General features: G+C 37.4%; 1 long non-coding RNA gene across 1 annotated transcript; it reads left to right on the plus strand.

Annotated features, from left to right (window-relative positions):
* The first annotated feature begins 320 nt into the window (after positions 1-320).
* Positions 321-24739, plus strand: LOC129480437 (uncharacterized). The gene is made up of 2 exons (XR_008657040.2): positions 321-12873; positions 18958-24739. It is a non-coding gene; the product is annotated as an uncharacterized lncRNA (long non-coding RNA).
* The last annotated feature ends 901 nt before the right edge of the window (positions 24740-25640 follow it).

The raw sequence follows: 25640 nt of genomic DNA on the forward strand, positions 1-25640 counted from the left end.
TTCTGCTCAACTAAATAACTTCCCAGAAGCAGAATGTCTGAATCAAAGGGAATATACATTTGACATTTTGACTGCCTCCAAAAAAGATGTACTAATTTCCCCTTCCATCACCGACATCTGAATACCATCTCTTTCCACCTTTGCCAGCACTCATTTTGGTCAGTCTAATAAATGAAAATATGCCTCACTTTTAATTTTAAATATATTCTATTACTAGTAAAATTAAACTTTTTCTGTTTAATGGTCATTTGAATTTCTTCTGTGAATTCTGATTTTGTCTATTTTTCTATTGGGGAGTCAGTGTGTTTTAAATCATTGTTGCTCATAATAACCATTGATGCTATTACTATTATTAATGGCATCAATTATTACTATTATTACTATTAGTAATAGCATCAAACACACAAAGATCAGGGGTTCTGTAGGCTATTGGTGTCTACTTAAGTACAATATATGGATATTATCGTGGCCACATTGACAAAACGAGCAGATATCATAGAGACCACAGCTACCTGAAATAACCCAGGATCCCTAAATTTGGTCCCCCGGAACTTGAAGATTTGATGAATATACTGCCAAAGATAGACACACTACCTTCAACTCATGGAAGTTGTGGGACTCTCCATGCACTGCCCCACTGCTACCCCTTTGGTGAATTTATAGAAAATTAGAAAAAGGTTCTTCTTCTCTAAGACACTTGTCTGCTAATTTGCTGGAGAATCATAAAAGCCCTATGAATCTACAATCACTTTGAGTCAAATGGTACTCCCTGTAATTGAGTTGCACTATTTGTACACTTAAAATTTACTGCACACTTAAAATTCTCTCTGGAGGCTACCCCATGGATTCTGGTGCAGCATGTGACCCTGGAATCCCCAATTGTAAGTTCTGTGAAAAGTTAATCTGAACCAAAAGTCAAGATACAATGGTCAAACAATAGGTGAACCATCTTAAGTGTATGTTTACATAATTAAGAAGTTGGAAACAGGTATGAAATGAAGGTTTCTATCCCCAAATTTTAGGGAACATAACTGTTGGTTAGAGGTACAAATGCTATCCCTTAGGTTGACCAAAAATAGTGGGCTTAGAGAAGCTGTCTCAGCTCAGCTATCACATGCTAACGTGTCTCTTTTTTGAATGTTCTTCCCTTTACCCTGAGTGCAAAACTTTTATTATTTTCTATTTATTATTTTATGCAGAATATTGATTTAAAATCTTAGGATGGTTATAATGATTAGGATAATAATAGCCAGAATGTGTTTAAGGTCCTGTAATAAGCACTTTACATAAATTTTAATTTAGGAGAAAATGTTTAATTATTTATTTAAATGTAATGTTCCTATCCCCTAGTGAAAATAAGCCCAATTTTACAACACCAAATAGAGACTTAGGCTCACTTAAAGCCGTAAAGGGAACTTTGTGATTATGCATCTGTTCCCTCATGGGGGAAGAGAAAGTCTTTGAAAGCCCAGTTTTAAAATGATATTTACATGTATATCTTCATGACTTTAAATTAGGCAATGATTTCTTAGGTATGACATCAAAAGCACAAGAAACCAAATTAAAAATAAGTAATTTAGTCTGGGCACGGTGGCTCACATCTGTAATCGTAGCACTTTGGGAGGCCGAGGGCAGATCACCTGAGGTCAGGAGTTCGAGATTAGCCTGGCCAACAGGTGAAACCCTGTCTCTACTAAAAATACAAAATTAGCCAGGTGTGGTGGCACATGACTGTAGTCCCAGCTACTAGGAAGGCTGAGACAGGAGAATTGCTTGAGCTCAGGAGGTGGAAGTTGTAGTGAGCTGAGATCATGCCATTGCACTTCAGCCTGGGTGACAGGAGCAAAACTCAATCTCAAAGAAAAAAAAACAGAAGATTTCAATGGACATCACTCCAAAAATGGATACAAATGGCCAATAAGCACATGAAATATGAGAGGACAGTCAACATCATTAGTAGGGAATTGCAATTGAAAACCATAATGAAGAATCACTTTATACCCACTGGGATGGCTATTATAATAATTTTAAAGGAAAAATAGTACTGAGAAGATATAGAGAGATTTGAGCCTTCATTCACTGCTGGTGGGACTGTAAAATGGGAAGCCTCTTTAGAAAACAGTTTGGCTGCCCCTCAAAAGCTAAGGCAGTTATCATATGATCCAGCAATTCCACTCCTAGGTACATACCCAAGAGAACTGAAAGCATATGTTCACACAAAAACTTGCACATGAATGTTCATAGTAGCATTATTGGTAATAACGAAAAAGTGGAAACCAATCCAGATGTTCATCAACTGATGAGTAGATAAACAAATATAGTATGTCCATAAAATGGAATCGCCATAAATAGGAATGAAATATTGATATATGTTACCACACAGATAAACCTTGGAAACAAAATGCTAAGTAAAAGAAGCCAGACATAAAAGGCCATATATGAAATGTCCAGAATAGGCAAATCCATAGAGACACAAACTAGATTATTGGTTGCCAGGGGATGGGGGAGGAAAGAAAGGGAAGTAACCACTAAAGGGTGGAGGGTGTCTTTTGTGATGTCCTGGAATTAAATAGTGGTAATGCTTGCACAACTTTGTAAATATACTAACAACTACTGACTTGTATTCTTTTAAAAAATGACTTTTATAAGCCTACTGAGAGCACAGGACTTAGGAGGCCTGAGCTTAAATCCCAGCACTATTTCTCAATAATTATGTGAACCTAGACAGGTCATTTAAGTTCTAGCTCTCAGTTTTCTCTGTAAAATAAAGATAGTATCTGTTTGACAAAGCTGTTAAGATTTAATGAGATAGTCACTGTGAAATCACCTGGTGCAGTATCTAAAATACAGCAGGTTTTCCACAAATATCAATTGAACTCATTGGATGAATACAAACGGGCTATGTAGCCATCTTCTGATGAGTATATTCCACGTTTTTTGTCAGAGGCAGTGGGTATCCCTTGAACAATGCAAAGGAGTTGTGCTTCTCTTAGAAGGCAGTATATTATTATGTTTAAGCCTGTGAACACTGAAGCCAAACTTGTCTTGGTTACTCACCAGCTGTATGACCACAGCGTTTACTCAGTTATTTATATTTTAGTATTTTTATATATAAATGGGATTAAAAATGGTACTTACTTTATAAGGTGTTTAGAAGTGTTAAATGGCACAAATTAAGTGTTCAGGGAGTGATGTGGTTTGTCTGTGTCCCCACCCAAATCTTACATTGAATTGTAGTTCCCATAATTCCCAAGTGTCGTGGGAGGGACCAGGTAGAGATAATTGAATCACGGGGGCAGTTTCCCCCATCCTGTTCTCATGATGGTGAATTAGTTCTCATGAGATCTGATGGTTTTATAAGGGGCCTTCCCCCCACCTTCACTTCTGACTTCTCTTGCCTGCCACCATATAAGATGTGCCTTTGTTCCTCCTTTGGCTTCCACCACGATGGTGAGGCCTTCCTAGCCTTGTGAAACTGTGAAACCATTAAACCTCTTTTTCTCTATAAATTGCCCAGCCTCATGTATGTCTTTATTAGCAGCATGAGAATGGACCGATACAGGGAGTATTAATATTTCTAGCCAAAACTTGGAGCACATTAGTTCCTTGAGGAGTGGTTGCATTGTCTCATTCTCCCTTGGGCCTCTAGGACATGACAAATTAAATAGAGTCAGTAAATACTTGTTGAACTGAATTTGGTCTTTTATGGACAGGAAATGACCAAGCTCAGGGTTGTTAGCACTGCTATAACCATCTCCAACTGAAGCTAATTGGAAGCTATATGTTTGGTGTAGCCCAAACATATAAACCATAGTTCTGGCAAGTATTCCTTGGAATTAATGCAAAAATTAATCTTTATCTAATTTAGTTTGGATTTAAAGCCTTTTGAAACACTAATACCACAAATTTAAGAAAATATTTCTGTTGGTTGTGGTCCTATTCTTGTGATAATAACTTGTTCACCTTGTGTATACACATTTATTTTTAATCTAGACCCAAGTTCACTTTTGTAGAAAAATTATACCATGATCTGTAATACCTTTCTTTTTAAATCATATAATATTCAACAACTGAATACAGAATATCCCCTTAGAGATAAATACACCCGGACCTACATTAATGGGTCTCACTGGGTTCCTTGAAGCCAAGTCATAAACTCTAAAGTTGAGAAGAGCCTCTGAGGTCATCTAGTCTCTCCCCGATGTGGCTTAGATTTCTCTTTACAATAGGATCAAGCAAAGAGTTACTTAGACTGATTAAATACATCCAGTTTGAAGAAGTATCATCCAAACAGCTCTGAAAGAAAGTTCATCCTTATTGCTGAATTAAGAACTGTCTCCTTGTAGCTTCCAATTATTGATTCCAGTTAAACTACGATCAGGCACATATAAGCTAATTTGATCCTTCCCCCAACAGCTGCTCAAATATCTAAAGATGTCTATCACATCCTGTCTAAAACTGTTTCTCTTACCCTTCCAGATTATGGTCATAGGACATAAATGTCTTTTTTTCTTTTTCTTTTTTCTTTTTTTTGAGGTGGAGTCTCACTCTGTCGCCAGGCTGGAGTGCAGTGGCACGATCTCAGCTCACTGCAACCTCTGCCTCCTGGGTTCAAGTAATTCTCCTGCCTCAGCCTCCCGAGTAGCTGGGACTATAGGCGCATGCCATCACGCCCAGCTACTTTTTGTATTTTTAGTAGAGACGGGGTTTCACCATGTTGGCCAGGATGGTCTTGATCTCTTGACTTCGTGATCCGCCAGCCTCGGCCTCCCAAAGTGCTGGGATTACAGGCATGAGCCACTGCGCCCAGCCGATGTCTTTTAAAAGTGTGATGCATTTAAATGAGTCATAAATTCAGATGGTTGAGAAAAAGGGGCAGGAATATTCAAAACTGTCACACTAGGTTGAACCAAAAGAAAGGTTTATCTTCTCTTCTCATTTGGACCTGCAAAAACAGCATTTTCCTACGGCTCAACCTACACTTTCTCTAGCTGTTCCCCCCTCTGCAAATTTGATTAGTGTGTCTTCTGTGAGTTCATCCTGATCTCTAAGAAGTATATTTTATTAGGCAAAGAGTAATCCAGGAGTGCACCAAAGTCTGTCTTCCAAGTTCATCAACTTAGCAAAAATATATTGAACACCTAGGTATCAGGCATTTTGCAAGGCAGTAGTGAAGCAGTAGTGAAAAGGTTCGTTTCCCTGCTCTTATAGTTCTTAGAGTATAGTGGTTGGGGAAGCCAACATTAATTACATAGTAACACAAATAAACATACATTTACAAGAGCCATTATGGAATCCTAACCTCTTTCGTGGTACACCTTTAATGTAGTTTCTCTAATGGATTTCATTTTGGGAACTATATCTCCATGACTTTAACAGATGTTAGCCATAAACAAACCCACAAGAAATTAAATACGTTAACTTAATGAATAACATCTTAAGAGTATTATTCATCTGGTTGCCAGAGAGTGCCTGCCAAAAATGACAATTTGGGTTTGGCATAATTAATGTTTAGTTGTATTTCCAGGAAATAATTCGTCCTGAGTATTTCTTGTGGCTCTTCCACTAATATATTTTTGTACTAGAAAACCCTAGAATGTCACACAAATTGCCAATGGAATTTGAATTTGAGGTAAAATAGTTTTGGGGAATAAATGATAAGAGGAAGGTAGCCTCAGAGTTAGGAATCATAGACCTGGGCTTGACCTTAATAATTATCTGATGTAGTTTTATTCTTGGAGCTGAGTCTCCTTTGAATTCCAAAAGAATTGCTTTTTTTCCTGAGAAATTTTTGAAATCTCCCAAAGGTAGGATCGAATCGGAATAAGGTGATTTTAAAATGTGCTTTTGTTCTTTAATGGAATTCAATGTAGGAAATTGATAATAAATGGTACTCTTAAAAACTGGTATATACAAAGCACCACAAGCTGCTTTTAACAAGCAACTGTTAAGCAGTTACTATGTTCTGAGCCCTGTGTTACAAGAGTAATCACAACCCCAAAAAGAGATTTAATTTTTGGCTTTGTTCTTATAAGGCAAAACAGGCCTTTGGCCATATCCACTTCTGGATTTTTTTCCCAGCAAAGTTGAATACTAATTCATCAAAACTGAGATGGAGTAAAACCCTCTGTTAATCAACAGCACTTGTCTACAGGGTGCCCCGTGATGGATAGAAACAAATGGAAACTTTATTGATCTTTTCTGTTACAATGAGTTGCATTTCCTCTTGCATTTTCACAGCACCTCTCTTGACCTGTATTTTGTACTTACTTCATTCACACTGTAGAACATTATTTCCTTGTCTCTTTTCACAAGTAGAATTTGAGCCTCTGGAAGCAAGGAGTTATTCATCCTTATTTCTTCAAAGCACCTCAACTAGTGCCTGGTACACAGTAATTATTTGGTGAATGTTTATTTGTTTGGCGGACTAAAAAGTCCAAGTTGTTCTCCCGAGTTCAAAGTACCATTGACCTTGAAGGGAGAGAAAACTAAAACACACAAAAAAAGAAAAAATATTTTCCAGAGCACAGAATTAAATGTTAAATGTATGCAGTTCAGACTAAAAATGCTTTAGGAGAGCAGAAAAAGATACCACCTTGGGCAGCTTGTTGGGAGATTTAATGGTAAAGAAAGGGTAGATGTTGCCAATGCTTTAAGGAGGTAAGAGTGGATCTGAGAGGAGTTTGAGTGGCTGTTCAGACAAGGGGACAACCTTTCCAAAGGCTAAAGGTAAGCATAGGTACTCAAATATCCCTGAAGTAGGTTCTTCTCTCCAAACCCAAGTTTTGGATATCTGAGCAAATTGATTCACTGTTCTGTAAAAGGATTTGGCTGGATTAGATTAATGGTTTGTAAAACTATTTTTTTTAAAGTGGTAGAATAATAACAATTCTTTCTCGGTGGTAGTAGGGGAAGCTATAGGGACACTATGACCCACCCTCTTGGCCATCACCTCAACCTCAAGGCCACTCCTGGGGCTCATCAACTGAATCCATAGGACACAATTTGAAGACTACTGAACTAGGAACTTTAAAGGCTGAGAGGACAAAATAACTCCTCTCGACGATTAATCCACACAGTTTTTGCAGAAAGATGAGGAGACACCATGTCTGAGCAGAAGGTTGATGGAATGAGGCAGTAGGAACCAAGATTGTGAATACAGAGCAATCAGCACCATGCCTGGCACACAGTAGGCACTCAGGAAATGTTATGTAAATGTATGTGGGAACATAGGCAATGCACAAAACACCCACAAGATCATAGAAAGCTTTGAAAGTCAACCACCAGTGTTTGGACTTGATCAGCAAGAAACATGAAGCCACCCTAGATTCTTCCATGGGGGAAATACAGGATGAGCATGCGTCTGGGGAAAAGGAGTCTGGCAACTAACTGGATCCCTCAATTAACTCATATTTTATCTTTAATTAGAATATAGTCTGGATATTACATATTAGGAAATTACTGTTAGCTTTATAAGTTATAATAGTGGTATTGTAGTTATTCATAGGAAATGTGTGCTGAAGTGTTGAGGGATAAATGGTTGTGACAGCTGCAACTGATTTTCAAATGATTTACCAAAAATATTACCCATACATAATATACCTATTATATATGCACACATATGTATACACATATTCATCTAGATAGATACATATGGCAAAATGTGTGGTGGTTATATTGGTGTTTCTTACAATGTTTTTTTCTGTATGTTTGTACATTTTTATAATAAGAGAAGTGGGAAAAAATGTTTTTCTTTCATCTTCTTATAAGAGAAAGAGGGCAATTACTATGATAATCATAAACATTAGGAGAATGCTTACCCTGCGTAATAAAGAAATTGGCCTGACCCAAAGAGAGGTCTGGTCCTTGTCCCTGGCTTCTGGGAGGTAACCTTTAAACTCTTGGAATTTTCCAAGTGAAAGAAACGTCTTTGTTATTCATGGTGGGCTAGACAACTCCTGGTAGTTTATGCTAACAAGGTTACCCATGGTGTGGCCCTTGAGCCATGTGGTGTTAGCTTGACATTGGAGAGTGAGGGGAGAGACTAGAAACTGAGTTTAACCACATGTGCAAACAATCAATCATGCCTACATAATGAAGCTCCAATAAATACTCCGGACACTGAAGCCAAGGTGAGCATCCCAGGTTGGCAATATTACATGTGTATTGTTGCACATTGAGACCAGGAGAGTAGAACATCCTGTGGATAATGGAAGCTTTGTGTTTGGAGCCCCCCTAGATTTGGCCCTATGTGTCTCTTCCTTTGGCTGGTTCTAAGGTATATCCTGTAGTAAACTGTAACAGTTATCAGTGTAATGGCTTTCAGTAAGTTGTTAGCTCTTTCAGTGAATTATCAAAACTAGGCATGGTTTTAGAGACCCACCCTAGGCTTGCAGTTAGTGTCAGAAGTGAGGACAGTCTTGGAGACTGTCCCATTAGACTTTGCAGTTTGCCTAATTTCAGATACAGACATTGACATTCTCCTTAGTGCTTTAGTGTGGATATTTAATACTCATAACATGAGTAGTAATGGGTTGTTGTAGGTGCTACTATTTTGCCTATTTTACAGATGAGGAAACTCAGGAATGGGGAATTAACTTGTTAAACATCATACAATGAGTAAATGGTAGAACTAGAATTTAAACCCTGGCAAGCTGCTCCACAGCCTGTGCATCTTGTTGATTAAAAAAAGAAAGAAAGGAAAAAAATAACTTAGAGATACAAGTGAAAAGAATTCCAGAGTAGGTAAGTCCAGGAAGCAATGAAGGTTGAGTCCTGTCCCCTCTGTTCTCTGACTACAGTTCTGTAGAGCAATAATGGTCCTCCTGAATGAGGACCCTGAGGCATACCAATACCTTGTTCTCTAAAAGAAAGAATCAGTGATGTTTAGTACTACATACTTTGTTTTCTAAGGCCATTAGGTGGGCTAATTAGTTTTACAAAGAAGGCTAAGAGTTCTAACAGAATGGGCTTTCTCATTAACTCTTTGCTTATCCAAGTAGCCAGACATCCACATTCTCTGACCGTTCCAGTTAATACCAAGCTTCCTGTAAAATTTCAGTGGCATGGAAAAATGCTGTAAAGGGGAGAGTAGTCCCACCTCTCCCCACTAATTGATAGTTGAAAATAATCCAAATCTAAATGGCATGTGCTTCAGAATTCCAAAATAGGGGTGGTAAGAATTGCAATACCCTAAGGAAATTATATTACAGAAGATTTATCTAATAAGTGAAGCTGCCATATACTTTTCTTTTTCAAAATCCAAAATGCTCCAGTAGGAGGGTTCTAATTTTAACAGACCACAAGTCTCAAGGCTTTGCTAGAACTATGATAGTTTTTTAAACCAACTAGCTGGATATTCATTAAATCAAATTGTCACAAAAGCTTGCACATAAATGGTACTATATAGGTGCAAGGAAAAGTGTGAATGACCATAGTTGGACATTTGCTCTTTTAATATGTGCATTGGTGTGTGAACAATAGCCTTACACAGGTTGTAAGGATGCTATTCTTCTCTTGCCACCCCCAGAAGCCTAGAGGTTCACTAGTGGGGGAAAAAATTAGGCAATGCCAAGAGCACATAAAAAGATGAGAAAATCAAGAGATTAAAACCTCTGGTGCTGTTTTATTCTCCTAAATTAGGCCTAATGGTCAAATGAATCTCTAAGAGGTTTTAGTTTATGCCCTTCTATGGAATTCCTTAAGTAGCTTATATTTCACTAGAACAAAAAACTCACAACTCTAAACATCGTGTTTTGAGATTATGCTTTGCTCTAGTCATTTTGTGATTTTTTTCAATCATTAAAAAAAGTTCCACAAGAAAATTATGCATTGTCCTAAAACCTTATGTAAGGAAAAAAAAAAAGGAAAGAAGAAAAACATATACCAGCAAAGGAAAATAGACAATGTGTACATGTTTCTTCATCTGTAAAATAAGAACAATAAAAGTGCCTATCTCCTAGGGTTGTTATGAGGATTACATAAATTAACATTTTTAAAGTGCTTAGAACAGTGCCTGGCTAGTGGTAAGCTACATAACTTTACTTAATAAAACTGGCGCAACTGGAATAAAGTGAACATCAGAAAACCTGCTCTGTCCTCCTTGCAAGTAATTAAGTACCATGAGGTCTTTCTGGAGGCAGAGAGAATTGAGGTACAGTGGGAGAAATGTGTTTCCAGCAAGTCTTAGCTAAGTGTGTTATCCCTTGGTTTATTTTCATTATATGAGTTTTTGATTCCTGCATACTTTGAAGTTTGCCTCAAGGGAAAAAGTTGAATTGGGACTCTTTGTGACTAGAATATTTGGCCTGGAAGGTTGGCACCTTCAGCTATTTCTCATGCCAAGCCTTTGAGATTCTGTTCCCGTTCCAAAAGCTGACAGGAGCTTCCTTGCAAGTTCCTCTGAAAGAAATGAATGAGACTAAACTCCAACAGATTTCTGCCTTTACAGACCCTTAACCAGCCTAATTAGCTTGGTGAATTAGCAGTGTGAAGGGTAGAATGCAGAGTGCGCCCTAGCTCTGGGGTAGAGGCACATGGGGCCCCCAAGATCAGGAAGCAGGACCAGTTCTACATAACCAGTTGGGGAAGCTCCAAAGAGGCTGCAGTGAAAGACTGCAGAAAAGCTCCTGCCATCCTGCAGCTGATTCCACACACACACGCACACACACACAAAAACGTGGATTTTGAACTGTGAACTATGCAAAATTATATTTACAACCAGAAAAGGCTTTGCTATGCCAAACCTAGTGGGCAATATTACATCATTGACACCTTTGGACTTAAAAAGAGAAAGAAAAATTTAAGGTGGTTCTGAGTAGCTCTTTTTCATCTCTAAAGGGAGGGGGAATGTGACCAAAAATCGAAAATGGCCCTAAACAGTGACAGTAGGGATCCAGGTCAAATACAAAAAAGAACTTCCAGGCCTTCCTAAAATAACTATACTCAAGCCCTATCAGACTTACTGCTTTATGTAATAAATATTTGTTCAAAACTCTTTTACTATCTTGAAACAAAGTTCATAGATAATATAACCTATCTACAGGCATAATTTCAAAATCAACACATACTGCTCTAGCTGTAAAATGAATATGAATTTGTAAGTAATTTATAATAAACTGTGTATTTTAATATGTAGATGTTTAGGCATGACTTCACAAGAAGACATAATGGAAGAGATAGATGCACAACCTAGGAAAAATAAAACCTATTCAGTGGATTATCAACATGCTTCTTTATACTTGAAACTTTGAAATAAAGAAAAAATATGTTTCTACATATGCTTGGAATCACTGTGATGCAACAGTTACAGTTGCACTGGAGTCTCAAAGTCTAGAAATGGTGTTACTATTGGTGATATGATTTTCTGAAATGGTGCACACAATACGTATTAAAGGTCTGAACTAAACATGTTTAAAACTGCAAGAAAATTTCAGAAAATTCAATGTGAATATATTAAAACACAGTTAGATTCTAGGCTTGGATACTTTTAAACAAGGTGACTTGTTTTTAACTACATGAATGTACAGTGGGATATATGACAGCCATGAGAGAGTCAGGACAATCCTACACTGTGTGGACCTGTTCACACATTGCGAGATGTCTAGCATCCCTAGTTCCTGCCCAGGAGACGCCAGTGACCCACTCCAGACCCTCCCTCACCTGCCTCACCATCCCTTGTCACTGTGACAATTAATAATGACTCGCCAGAAGACGAAAACTTTCCCCGAGGGCACAGTGCATCCCGCATTAGGAGCTATTGCTTTAGAACTTCACTAATCTCCCATCCTGAAGTCAGAGTGAGCGTCTGGGTACAAGGTCAGGCTTCAAGGGGCAGGGTCTGTGCTCTTCTTTGGGGGTATGATGGAACAGGGGATTCCAGGTCACAAATAAACTCCCTTCTCGATGGATCTCCACTCTTTTTTATTTACTTTTACCTTTTTTAAAGCCAAATGTTTTAACAGTCAAGTGATACATAAGTACCTGCCTACTACACACTTGCCCTCCAAAGCTCACTCCCCAAAAGCAAACACTTTCAGGTATTCCCCTAGTGTCTTGCTTCCAAAATTCTAAATAACATGCTTTTCTCTTCTCAGTTGATTTTTTAATCATAATTTTTAATAATTATATATTATATATGTTAATATATATTATAAAAATTACTTTTAACCACAAATACTATCGATTGGCCTCCCAATAGGGAATACAGACTTTCATACCATATGTATAGCATATATTGAAATTAAGCTATTTTCATATAATGTTTTAGATTTGCACATGTATAATTTCATGTGATTCTCACAGAATTGTTGACAGGTATGTTGTCATATCGTTCCCATTTAAAATATAAGGAAATCAGAACACAGATAAATGTTGTGGCCAAGACCACATGACTAGAAAATAGCAAAGATGGAACTGGAGCCCAGAATATTTGCTCCTAATATACTGGTTTGTTTGTTTTTTTTTTTTCAATTTTACTTCAACAGCTATGGAACCATTTCGCTTAGAGTCTCGATTCTGGTAAAAACTCCCTCAAAGTCCTGTTCCAGTGGCACCTTCTTCATGAAACTTTCACCCCTGGGCAGGTCTTTTCTTTATGTTTTCACAGCCGTTTGTCTGTGCCTCCATTATAGCCTTCATCACAATGAATAATAAGTTTCTCTTTTCACAATACTCAAAGTTAGAGTGTGAGCCCATCAAAGCCCTGGACAGCTTCTAATTCCTTTTTCTGTCCCCAGAGTGCAGCAGGGCATCAGGTGCCTAGAAGATGCTCAGTCGTCAGGGAACGTGAAGAGGCAACTTTAAGCAGAGGCCTGTGCTGGGGGCACAGAGATGACTAAAACAGAACACATTTCCCGACTTCCAAACCCCCAGGTTGGTAAACGTGTGGATGCAAGAGTGCTACTCTCTGAAGTGGGTAGAGGAGTTTCATTTCAAAAAGATAGATGCGCAGAGACTAAAGTCCTCAAAGTTAAAACATTAGCCAAGATGATGGGAAGCAGAACACATAGAAGACAAACAAGATTCATAACATCATGGAAATCCTAAGGGGGAATGCAGTTAACAAAAGAAGAGTCTGGTAAAGATATGCTCTTACAAGAACAAAGATGGAAAATAATTTTTGGCAAATGAAAGTGATTTATAAGTAAGGCCGACAGGAGAAGTTTACATTAATCAAGATGAGGAATGGTAAATGTGTAGATTGATATTTTATCTGGAAGAATATTAAGTAGCTTTAACAGTGGAGAAAATATCTTCGGCCTTTCAGGTGGCCAAGGAGAGAAAGGGAGAAGAATAATTTAAGAAGTTAAGCCTTTTTTGTCAATATGATAAGAGAGAAGGAGTAGAATTTAGCAATAAATGGGTCATGGATATGAAGTCGAAGGGAGTTTATGAAGATGTCAAAATCAAGCGCTATTGACAAATTGTGCAGAAAAAAGGAAAATAAAGGAGACAATTTTTTTTGTGAGGGCTGAGTAATTCTTTCATTGCTCAGCTGAGTAAGAAGCAATGGCAATGAACACCTAGTAGAAATTCCAGTACATGTGTATAGTTGTGTCCATAAATGCCACCCAAAAGCATTTGAATTACCAGTCTTGCATTTCTTTTCTTTTTTAACCTAAGAAGGAAAACACTCTCATTAACTGTGCTAAATATCAGTTATAAATATATAAAAACATATATGTAATTATAACTACAGTTATAAGAAAATAAATAACTCCAAAGAGGGGTCCTGCTCCTGAAAACAAGAAATAGGTTCCTGGTTCTTGCCAGATTTGCCAGACAGACACCCTGCAGGGGCTGTGTGGCCAAGACCAGCATCTCCTCCCAGTATCTCCTTCTCAGAAACTGACTGGATTTGAAATCTGTTAAAAATTAGGGGAGAAGCACACTGTCTTTATTCACAGACAACAGGAATTTGTATTTAGAAAATCCTGAGGAACACACACATAGAAAAAAAAAAACTGTTAGAACTACTTTTGAAAAGTTTGGCAAAATTGCAGTACACAAGGTCAATATACAAAAATCAATTGTATTCCAATATACTAGCAATGAACAATCCAAAATGTTCTAAAACTGAATTTTGGTGATAGTTGCAAATCTGGGTAAATTTGCAAAAAGTAATTGAAATATATATTTAAAATGAGCATATTTTATGGTATGTAAATTATACCCCCATAAAGTATTTTTAAAATTGGGGGATGGCTCAGGCACAGTGGCTCAGGCTGTGATCCTAGCATTTTAGGAGACCAAGGCAGGAAGATCACTTGAGTCCAGGTGTTCCAGATCAGGCTGGGCAACATAGTGAGACCCTATCTCTACAAAAAATAAAATAATTAGCTGGGCATGGTGACACATGTCTGTAGTCCTAGCTACTTGGGAGGCTAAGGTGGGAGGATCACTTGAGTCCAGGAGTTGAGGCTGCGGTGAGCTATGATGCTACATGCCACTGCACTCCAGACTAGGTGACAGAACAAGACCCTGTCTCTAAAAATTTTTACAAATTAGGGGATGTCAAAGAAGGAAAAACCACAATTTTTTTTTACAAAAGGAGGATTTTACTCATTATCTACACCTAATTTTTATGTTGTAATATCTGGTGTCAAATACTCTGATTTTGAAGGATAGAGCCCCAAATGTGGTAATTCCAGGTCATTTTCAGAGTAGCAGTCAGATATACCACTGTCATAAACCTCAGTACTGACACCAGGAGGTAGAACTTTGACAATCACATTTGATTGCCATTTATCTGACAGAGCACTGAGGAGTCTGGTTACAGAACAATAGGCCAAGGTAAAGCGAAAGGCAAGTCAGATGGCCAGTGATGGCTATGGGGGATCAGGGTCCTTATTCCCTGGGTTTGTGTGGATCATGCCTTAGAAGGACAAGAGGCATTGGGCACTTAGAAGGAAACTCCCTCCTCAACTTCCAAGACCCAGTCAGTTCCTTGGACCAGGGCAGGGGTCTTGGCTTTGGTAACTCAAAACTAACAGAATACTCGGAACTCTTAACAACTCTCTGCATCTTTGCACATGCAGAGGAAAATACAGTCATGGGGATCAACAAATGATCATTGTAGAAAATGTCAGTGGCATAATTACCACCAATGGCCCTCTGCCTTTGGCTTTTTAAAGCCCTACATGGTTATAATTGAAGTCACATTTGTAAACATAAAACATTCCCAATAACGACTATAAGAATATTTAATACTTCTATGAACAGTTTGTATTTCCTGTCTAGAAATAGCATAAAAACCATCTTTGGAGTAAGTTTAAATGCTGAGCTCAGAAGCAGAATTTTCAGATATAGTCTCCCGTGCTCTGGTGATTGAAATAAACAGGTGCTCAACTGGAAAAAAAATTCCTTTTTTTCATGCAACAATAGAAATTCATGAACTGATTCTATGGCATTTAGGTCTGTAGCCATTTTTATTCCAGCTTTGTTTTATTATTTTTAACCTATTATTTTTTAGAACTATTGAGTGATTTATGAAAAATACAGTAACCCATTGTCATCTGTCATATTTTAGGAGTACTCTGTTAGTGAAATATTCTGGTTCAAAGAGAGTTGACTAATTATAAAGAATAGTAATAACAGTCAGAATAATACTTAGAAGCATTTACTAGGTCTTGAAACAAACTTATCTTAATATTCTGCAAAGAAGTTTTAGTGAGAAAACTAAAGCAACTTGTTTGTAATCAGGAGTAGTTCCATAGATTTCCTATGGGCCAAGCACTCTTTTAAGTATTTTATATACATGTATTTTATAAACATGTTTTATATACATGTTTTTTATGTTATCATAAAAAAATCCAGGGAGAAACTATGATTATCCTTATTTTACAAATGAGATTTGGGAATAATTTTTGCCAAAAATTGCTATTAAATTTGTAGCTAGAATCTCTTTAGAGTCTACCTGGTTCTAAAGTGTATTCACACCTTTCTTCTTTGTGGTATCCAGCAATCCTTCTTTGATGATAGAAGATGCTTATTAAGTCATACAAGGATGTAAATATGAAACTGAATTATTTCCAGAAAAAGCTAGTTACATAGTCTCTCTTTTGTCAAAAATGTCATCATCATCATTCATAACAAACATCTGCCATCCCCAAAAACAGCCACCCAAATTTCATTAATGATACTGAGTTGTTGAAAATTCCTCATGCCTGGCAAGTAATGGTCACTTTGGATTCAAAATATCAGCTCAATAGAAGGAACCACAAAAGGAAACGATTCTGTGGCTTTGATAACAAAGCATGCATTGAAAAGGTAATTTATAAGAAAGGCAGACTGAGTGGATTTCAGGATGAAATAATGAATGTTAAATTAGGCTTTTAAAATCTTGATAAAGGAAGTTTCAAAGTGACCAAATACAATTTTGTTTAAAATTTTCTTCTTTTATATTAGCACTTTTTTTTAGAATAGACAGTTATTCATCTTTAGCTGGCTCCTGTAATTAAATAAATTGATTTTTAAAAAGAGGGTTTTAATAAGATATTTCTGTTCTTGGTGCATTTTCATCTTTATCCACAATGTTCTCATAAAGTCCAAGAGCTAAAGAGTAATTTGAGGTTGCGCCCTTTTAGGACCAGGTGAAATGGCAATTGTCAAAGTAATGGGGTCAGCAGAGGGCTGAACAGCTTTTTCTTAATTCGCATGTGAAAGGGAATGTGGGCAAATTAACCTTGTATAACTAAATGTCCACTTTATTTGCTGCTGGGTAGCCATATTGCTAGAGCTAGATTCAACTTTTAAAATAGAACTCTTTGGACAATCCTGTAACAGCTCCTTTCACATTCTTGGTCATATGTGTACATAATAGTAAAACTCATGTGTTTAATACTACATGCCAGGTTTTAGTGTTTTACATACATTATTTCATTCTCGCAATAACACTATGAGATACTGATTTTGTCAGGATTCATTACAGAAAAAATGAAACCACTTTATGCAAGCTGGGATTCAATACAAGGAATTAGATGTTTACAAAGTTGTTGGAAAGGCTGAAGGAATAGGTTCTAGGCTGGGCCTCCAAAAGTAATTATCAGAGAAATACAGAACTCTCCCGCTAGGAAAGCTACTGCTACTTTCAAGGTCACTGAGAGCTAGTAAATCCAAGAATGCATCCCAGAGCAGGAATCTAGATTTGAGAAGCTGCTGCAGATCCCACCACTACCCCTGCCTTTGGCACCAAAGAAGCTGGGAAAAGGACGCTGGACCCCTGCTGCAGATGTAGCCTCACATCTCCAAGATCTAGCTTTCCAGCAGAAAAATGGCCAAGTGAGGTGAGAGAATGGCTTCCTCACATCTGCCTTCCAAATTTCAAACAAGCCAATCTAAATGACAAGACTGACCTAACATCCAAATCCCCACATGCCAAGGGGTTTGAGAAATGCACATATTAGCTTTTCAACCTCCGCAGGAGGGGAAAGACCCCTGGAGGGAGGTGGAATATAGGATAAGCAAGGCAATCCACTTTATTCCAGGTAAGTACTATTATTATCATCCTTGTGCCTCACCCTTCAGTTTGATAGATAGGGTAACTGAGGCACAGAGGATTAAGTAAATGGCTCAGTCAGGTGTGGTGGCTCACACCTGTAATCCCAGCACTTCGGGAGGCCAAGGTGGGAGGATCACTTGAGGTCAGGAGTTCGAGACCAGCCTCGGCAACATGGTTAAACACCATCTCCACAAAAAATACAAAACATGGCCAGGCATGGTGGTGCATACCTGTAAATCCCAGCTACTCCAGAACTGAAGCATGAGAATCCTTTGAACCCAGGAGGAGGAGGTTGCAGTGAGCTGAGATCGCACCACAGCACTCCAGCCAGACAACACAGCAAGACACTGTCGCAAACAAACAAACAAACAAAAAAGGAAATTGCTCAAGGTCACACTAAGACAGTCTTCAAAGAACCCATGCTCTTAACCACTGGGCTTCACTCCTGAAAGTCCAGTGTGTCCTGTGCACACATAGGTTAAATGAAAATCCCAGTAGCATTTTTTTTTTTTTTGCTTAAGGTGAAATCTTTTTCAGTGATAAAAAAAAATGTCAACAGTGTAAATCAGGAAAAGAGCCAAAACTCTAGTACACTACTGCACTCTTATTGACCTTTACAACACTAAATAAAATCTACTTAGAGAGGATCCAGCAAAGCTTTTGAATTTCACTTTTTCAGAATTTCAACTGTTGATTCAGGTACCATTAGATGCTATTTGAGATGATGTTTTGATGGAGAATCAGGAATATTCAGCAATTCAACTTCAAGTGAACCCCTACTATTCACTAAATTGAAAGGCAAATCTCAGAATTTACTGTTAAGTGTGACAATGAATCCCTTCCAGAGACACCAGAATCAGGCCTTCAGAGAGGAATAGAAATATTTCTCATCCCCTAGCCCAGACCTGGTGTGGCAGAGACACTGCCCAGTGTTTACCAAGCCCATTTACTTTCCTCCTGGGCCCCTTTGCAATTAGGCTCAGGCTATGTGAGTTATGACTAATGGAAGATGGGTGGCAGTGATATACGTGACTTGCATGCCTGGCCACTCATTCTGCGACAACTAGGATATGTGCTGACAGTGGTGGTGTCAAAAGATAGAAGAAACCTGAACTCTTCCTGCATGACTGCCAACCACATTGACTGTGATGTGAGGAAGCAATATATTTGTATCAAATTAAGCCACTGAGGTCTGGGACTGTTTGTTAGACGAGTTAGCTGACCTGGACCTTCTGCTACAGATCTTCTTAGCAAATGCAAACCTGGGTCCAGCAGACCTAGCCCGCGGGCAGGGGCAGACCAAGTTAGATTTGTAAAAGAGCATATGAAAGAGTGTTACTCTCTGGATAGCCTTCATCTCATGGCATTTTTCCTACCTTTTCCTCATCAGCATCATCTCTTTTTTTCAAAATTAATCTAAGTGTTGCCATTTCCTTTGCTTTGCTTCTGTTTCGCAGGTCAGAGCAATGAACCTGGACGCTGTTGGAGATGGAAAAAAAAGAACTAAGATGGAGTCAGAGAAAAGGGACCCTACCTGTAATTGCTGGATGTGTAAATGCCTTAGACAGTTCCACCCTGGAAAAAGTAATCCCTTCCTAATGCTGAAACCAGGCCATCAGGATCAGCTCTCTTCTACGTGAGATGGGTGCAAGCTGGGTAAAAAGACATCAGGAAGAAAGAGGATTTATGCTTGCTCTTCGGTGGACCAGTGGGAATTACTGGGACAGAATGCGATGCAAGGTTCTCCTTTATTACAACATACGAACAGGCTAAACCAGATTTCCCTCCCTAAGAAAAAAAACTAAAGCTCTTTAAAAGCACCATTTATGAACAATAGCAAATATGTTCATTGTAGATCACTTTTAGCTGTTCATTAAACCAAATCCCCTGGGGACATTTTATGCCAATGCTTTGGAAATTAGTCCTTGTTACTTTATGTAATTGAAAACAATAAAGCTAAGTGCCTGTTACACTCTTCTGTAATTTGAAACAGGGACTTGCAACCTCAGGTCCTATCTCCAGGCCCTTCAGTGGCCTCAGAGGTAATGATGGGAAACTGTGTGTTATATTCATTATATCAGAAAACCTTGCAGAAATGGGACATTTAACTTGAAGCTGTATGAGCTCACTAAAATGCCAAGTCTCTGCTTTTTGACTGAGATGACATCAGTTTAGTACAATAATTGATTGTCTAAAAGGATAATGATTGATAATTGATTATCTCATGCTATCTGGGAACTTTAAATAATAGTCATTTAATGTCTTAGATTAATATAAATGGGATAAATTAATCATGCTATAAGACTTTCAAAAAGAAGACCCTTTAGGAAATAGGCTTCACGTGGAAAAAAACTATTAACAGTTAAAAAATCTAGCCAAAAAGTGGAAAGAGCCCAAATGTCTGCCTCCTGATGAATGGAAATATGAGATGTGGTAAATCCATTGTCTTAGTCTATTTTTCACTGCTATAACAGAGTACCACAGACTGGGTAATTTATAAAGAAGAGAAGTTTATCTGGCTCATGGTTCTGCAAGCTGAGAAATCCAAGACTACGGTCCAGCAACTGGTGAGGGCAATCCTATAGCAGAAGGCAAAAGCAAACATGTAAGACAGACAGAGGAAAGCCAAACTCATCCTTTTCATCAGTAATCCACTGCTGAGATAACTAACCCACTCCCTCCATAGTAGCGTTAATCCCCTCATGAGGGTGGAACCCTCATGACCTAATCCCTTCTTTAAAGTTCCAAGTTCTTAATACTTTTACTATGGGAATGAAGTTTCAACATGAGTTTTGGTGGGAACATTAAACCATAGCATCCACACAATGAAGTATCATTCCATGATAAGGAATGAAGACTTGATAGATATTATAACATGAATGAACCTCAAAAAATTACACTTAGTGAAAGAAACCAGTTACAAAAGACTATATATTATGATTCTATTTATATGAAAAGTCCATCCAATGCAAATCTGTAGAGACAGAAAGTAGATTAGTGATTATCTAAGGCTGAGATGCAGGAGAATGGGGAATATGGGGAATGACTCTTAATAGCTATGAGGTTTCTCTTTTGGATAATGAAAATTAGACTGTGATGATATATATATATATATATCTGTAAATATATAAAAACAATGGAATTGTACACTTAAACAGGTAAATTTTATGGTACAGGCATACCTCAGAGATATTGCAGGTTTAATTCCAGACTACCACAATAAAGTGAATATTGCAATAAAGCCAGTCACACAAACTTTGTTTCCCAGTACATATAAAAGTTATGTTTATACTATACTGTAATCTATTAAATGTGCAATAACATTTTGTCTAAAAACAACAATTTACATGCTTTAATTGAAAAATACTTTATTACTTACAAAATGCTAACAATCATCTGAGCCTTCAGCTAGTCTTGGTCTTTGCTGATGAAGGGTCTGGCTTCAATGTTGATGGCTGCTGACTGATCAGGGTGGTGCTTGCTGAAGGTTAGGGTGGCTGTGGGAATTTATTAAAATAAGACAATGATTTACCACATTGATTGATTCTTCCTGTCATGAAAAGTTTTTCTGTAGTGTGTGATTCTGTTTGCTATTTTATCCACAGTATAACTTCTTTCAAAATTAGAGTCAATCCCCTCAAACCCTGCCACTGCTTTATCAACTAAATTCATGTAATATTCTAAATACTTTGTTGTCATTTGAACAATGTTCACCGTATCTTCAACAAATGTAGATTCCATCTCAAGAAACTACTTTCTTTTCTCATTCACAACAAGCAATTGGGAAAATTTTAGAGAATGTATTCAAGTATAAAGAAGAAAATATTACCACCACTGCCTAGTAATAACCTTTGTCAACATTTTGGCATGTTTCTTTCTAAGGTTTCATATATATATATATTTATGTTTATTTATGACCTAATTAAGTTCATACTATAAATTCATTTTTGTAGATTACAATATCATGACGAGCCTCCAGTTGGCAATGGCTGCCAAAAAGCCTACAGTCAACAGCACAAAGCCTTACAGCATTCATGTTGTGAACAAAATACTCCCAGCTTAACTTTATGTTTTTCTATTCAGACTTCTTTCATCCTATTTTCCATGGTCCTTTATTTCCATATTTAATATAATTTTGTTGTATGTAGTTCCATGAAACATTCTAAAGGCTTTCTAAAATAATTATTTTCATCATAATCATTTTTAAGTATACAGTTCAGTTGTGTTGAGTGTACTCTCATAGCTGTATGACAGATCTCCAGAACTTTTCCATCTCGAAGTATTGAAACTCATTGAACAACTCTGCATTTTTTCCTCCTCTCGTACTCCTGATAACAACCATTCTACTTTCTGTTTCTGTGAATTTGACTACTTTGGATACCTCACATAATTGAAATTATACAGTATTTGCCTTTGTAACTGGCTTATTTCACTTAGCATAATGTTCTCAGTTTATTCACATTGTAGCACATGACAAGATTTCCCTTTTTTTGAGACAGAGTCTCACTCTATTACCCAGGCTGGAGTGCAGTGGTGCAATCTCAGCCCACTGCAAGCTCCACCTCCCAGGTTCAAGAAATTCTCATGCCTCTGCCTCCCGAGTAGTTGGAATTACAGGTGCACATCCCCAAGCCCAGCTAATTTTTGTGTTTTCAGGAGAGACGGGGTATTGCCATGTTGGCCAGGCTGGTTTGGAACTCCTGACCTCAAGCAATCTGCCCACCTCAGTCTCCGAAGGGCTGGGATTACAGGTATGAGCCACCATACCTGATCGATATTTCCTTTCTTTTTGAAGATGAATAACCCATTGTTATATTCCACAATAGTCCCCTTATCCACAGGAGTTATGCCTCAAGACCCCCAGCATATCCCTGAAACTACGGGTCTACTATGTTTTTTCCTATACGTAAATACCTATGATAAAGTTTAATTTATAAATTAAGGCACCATAACAGATTAACAACAATAACTAATAATAAGATGGAACACTTATAAAAATAAACTGTAATAAAAGTGTGTGAATGTGGTATCTTTCTCTCTGTCTCTCTCTCAGTATCTTATTGTATGTGATTTTTTGGACCACAGTTGAATACTGGTTACTGAAACCACAAAGAGTGAAATCAGGAATAAGAAGGGACTATTGCACAGCATTTTGTTTATCCACTCACCCAACCATGGACATTTGGGTTGCTTCCACTTCTTGGCTATTGTGAATAATGCTGCTATGACATGGATGTGCAAATCTCTTTGAGAGTCCCCTTTCAATTATTTTAGACATACAGACAGAAGCAGGATTTCTGAATCATATTATAGTTCTATTTTTAATTTTTTGAGGAAACCATTATACTTTTTTCATAGTAGTTTCACCATTCCCACCAACAGTGCACAGGATTACAATTTCTCAACATTCTTGTCCACACTTGTTATTTTCTGTTTGTTTGTTTATAGTAGCCATCATAATGGATGTGAGGTGATATTCCATTGTGATTTTGTTTTGCATTGTTCTAATGATTAGTGGTGTTGAGCATCATTTCATATTCTTGTTGGTTACTTGTATATCACCTTTAGAGAAATGCCTATTCAAGTTCTTTGCCCATTTTTGATCAGGTTGTTTTTTGTTGTTGAATTGTAGGAGCTCTTCATATATTCTGGATGTTAAGCACTTATCAGCTATCTGATCTGCAAATATTTTCTCCCATTCACTTATTAATTCTGTTAATTGTGTCCTTTAATGCACAAAGGTTTTAAAGTTTTATGTAGTCCCATTTGTCTATTTGTGGTTTTGTTGCCTATGCTTTTGGTGTCACATATAAGAAATCATTGCCAAGTCCAATGTCATGAAAACTTTCCCCTATGTTTTCTTCTAGGGGTTTTATAGTTTTGGTTATTATGCCTTGGTCTTTAATACATTTTAACTTAATTTTCATATATAGCATAAGATAAATGCATAATTTCATTCTTTTGCATGTGGATATATAGTTTCCCTTGAGCCATTTGTTGAAGAGATCGACCTCTTCCCATTGAGTGGTCTTGGAACCCTTGTCAAAGACTGTTTTACCATATATTTGAGGGTTTATTTCGGGCCTCTCTCTTCTATTATATCAATCAACATGCCTGTTTTTATGCCAGTATCACACTGTTTTGATTACTATAGCTTTTTGTATGTTTTGAAAACAGAAAGTGTAAGACCACCACCTTTGTTGTTTTTTGTTTGTTTGTTTGTTTTGAGATGGAGTCTCACTCTGTCACCCAGGCTGGAGTGCAGTGGCACAATCTCGGCTTACTGCAACCTCAGCCTCCCAGGTTCAAGTGATTCTCCTGCCTCAGTCTCCCAAGTAGCTGGGACTACAAGTATGTACCTCCACGCCTGGCTAATTTTTTGTATTTTTAGTAGACACAGAGTTTCACCATGTTAGCCAGGATTGTGTCCATCTCCTAACCTCGTGATCCACCCACCTCAGCCTCTCAAAGTTCTGGGATTACAGGCGTGAGCCACCATGCCCAGCCCCACCTTTGTTATTTTTTAAGATTGTTTTGGTTATTCAATATCTCATGAGATTTTATAGGAATTTTAGGATGGCGTTTTCTATTTCTGCAAAAAAGCCATTGGGATTTTGATAGAGATTGCATTGAATCTGTAGATGGCTTTTGGTAGTATAAGCATCTTAACAATATTAAGTCTTCCCTACACATTAGGTACAGTGTACACTGCTTGAGTGATGGGTGCACCAAAATCTCAGAAATCATTACTAAATAATTTATTCATGTAACCAAACACCACCTGTTCCCCAAAAACCTAATGAAATAAAAAATAATTTTTTTAAAAAACAATGTTAAGTCTTCCAATTCATGAACCTGGGATGTCTTTTTATTTATTTGGGTCTTCTTTAATTCCTTTCAGCAATGTTGTGTAGTTTTCAGGTAAAAGTGTATCTCCTTGGTTAGAATTATTCCTAAGTTTGTTATTCTTTCTTACGCTGCTGTAAATGGAATTGTTTTCATTTCCTTTTCAGATTGTTGTTAGTATATAAAAACACAATTGATTTTTGCATGTTGATTTTGTATCCTGAAACTTTGCTGAATTTGTTCATTAGTTCTAACAGGTTTTTTTTTTTTTTTAATAGAATCTTTAGGGTCTTCTACATATAAGATTATGTCATCTGCAAACAGATAATTTTTCTTCTTTTCTTATTTGGATGCAACAAACAATATTTAAATACAATAAAATTTATAAACCACTTTTTTCTCTCAAACGTATTTTCCACATAATTAAAAATATTTTGTAGACATCGTTTTAATTGTTGCATATAAGTCCATCATCTAGATGTGCTATAATTCACATGACCATTCCTCATTTAGGTTGCTTTAAATTTATATTATGATAAACAATATTCTAGAACATAACTTTATGTATAGTTCTTTGGTCACATATAAAATTCTTTTTTCCTTGTGATAGGGTCCTAGAAATTGCACCACTGGGTCAAAGATTATAAATATTTAAAGACTTTTGACACTTTTTTTTAGTTTGGAAATGCATAACTTTAAAAATAGTAATTGAATATATAATATTTGAATACCTTATATCTATTCTTTGAAAATTTACAATATATCTTACATTTTTAGATGGCATAAAATACACCATCTTTGTAGCTTTAAATATACAAATATATCAATTATATTTTATTATCATGTTGAGCTCTTTTGTTAACACATTCTTCTCCAAGTCCTACTTCCTCTTTGCTGGGGTGTTAAGTAGCCAGTACCGAAGGGTGGGTTCCCAGAGGCCAGGATGGGGTGGGGTAGTCTACTCCAGGACGTACAAAGTAGGAGGCAATCAAGTGGCCCATTTTAGACAAAGTTCATGGGAGCAGAGTGTGAGGCTGAGAGTCTTTCTTCCAAGGAGATACAGAATGAGCCTGAAGGGCCTGAGGTTAGGCTGGACTTAATGAGGCTCAAACAGCAGGGTGTCAATTGGAAAGTGGGGAGATTTGGGTTGTCACAGTAATTGGGCGGGCATTGAGTAAACAGGGGTCACAGATTCTAGAAACATTGTGTTGCTTGAGACTGTCCTCTAAAATAACTTTCCAGCCCCCAGTGCTATTTATTATCTCTCCCACTGATACACACTGGGCTAGTTTTG

The sequence above is a fragment of the Symphalangus syndactylus genome, chromosome 4 (assembly GCF_028878055.3).
Source record: "Symphalangus syndactylus isolate Jambi chromosome 4, NHGRI_mSymSyn1-v2.1_pri, whole genome shotgun sequence".
NCBI lineage: Eukaryota > Metazoa > Chordata > Mammalia > Primates > Hylobatidae > Symphalangus > Symphalangus syndactylus.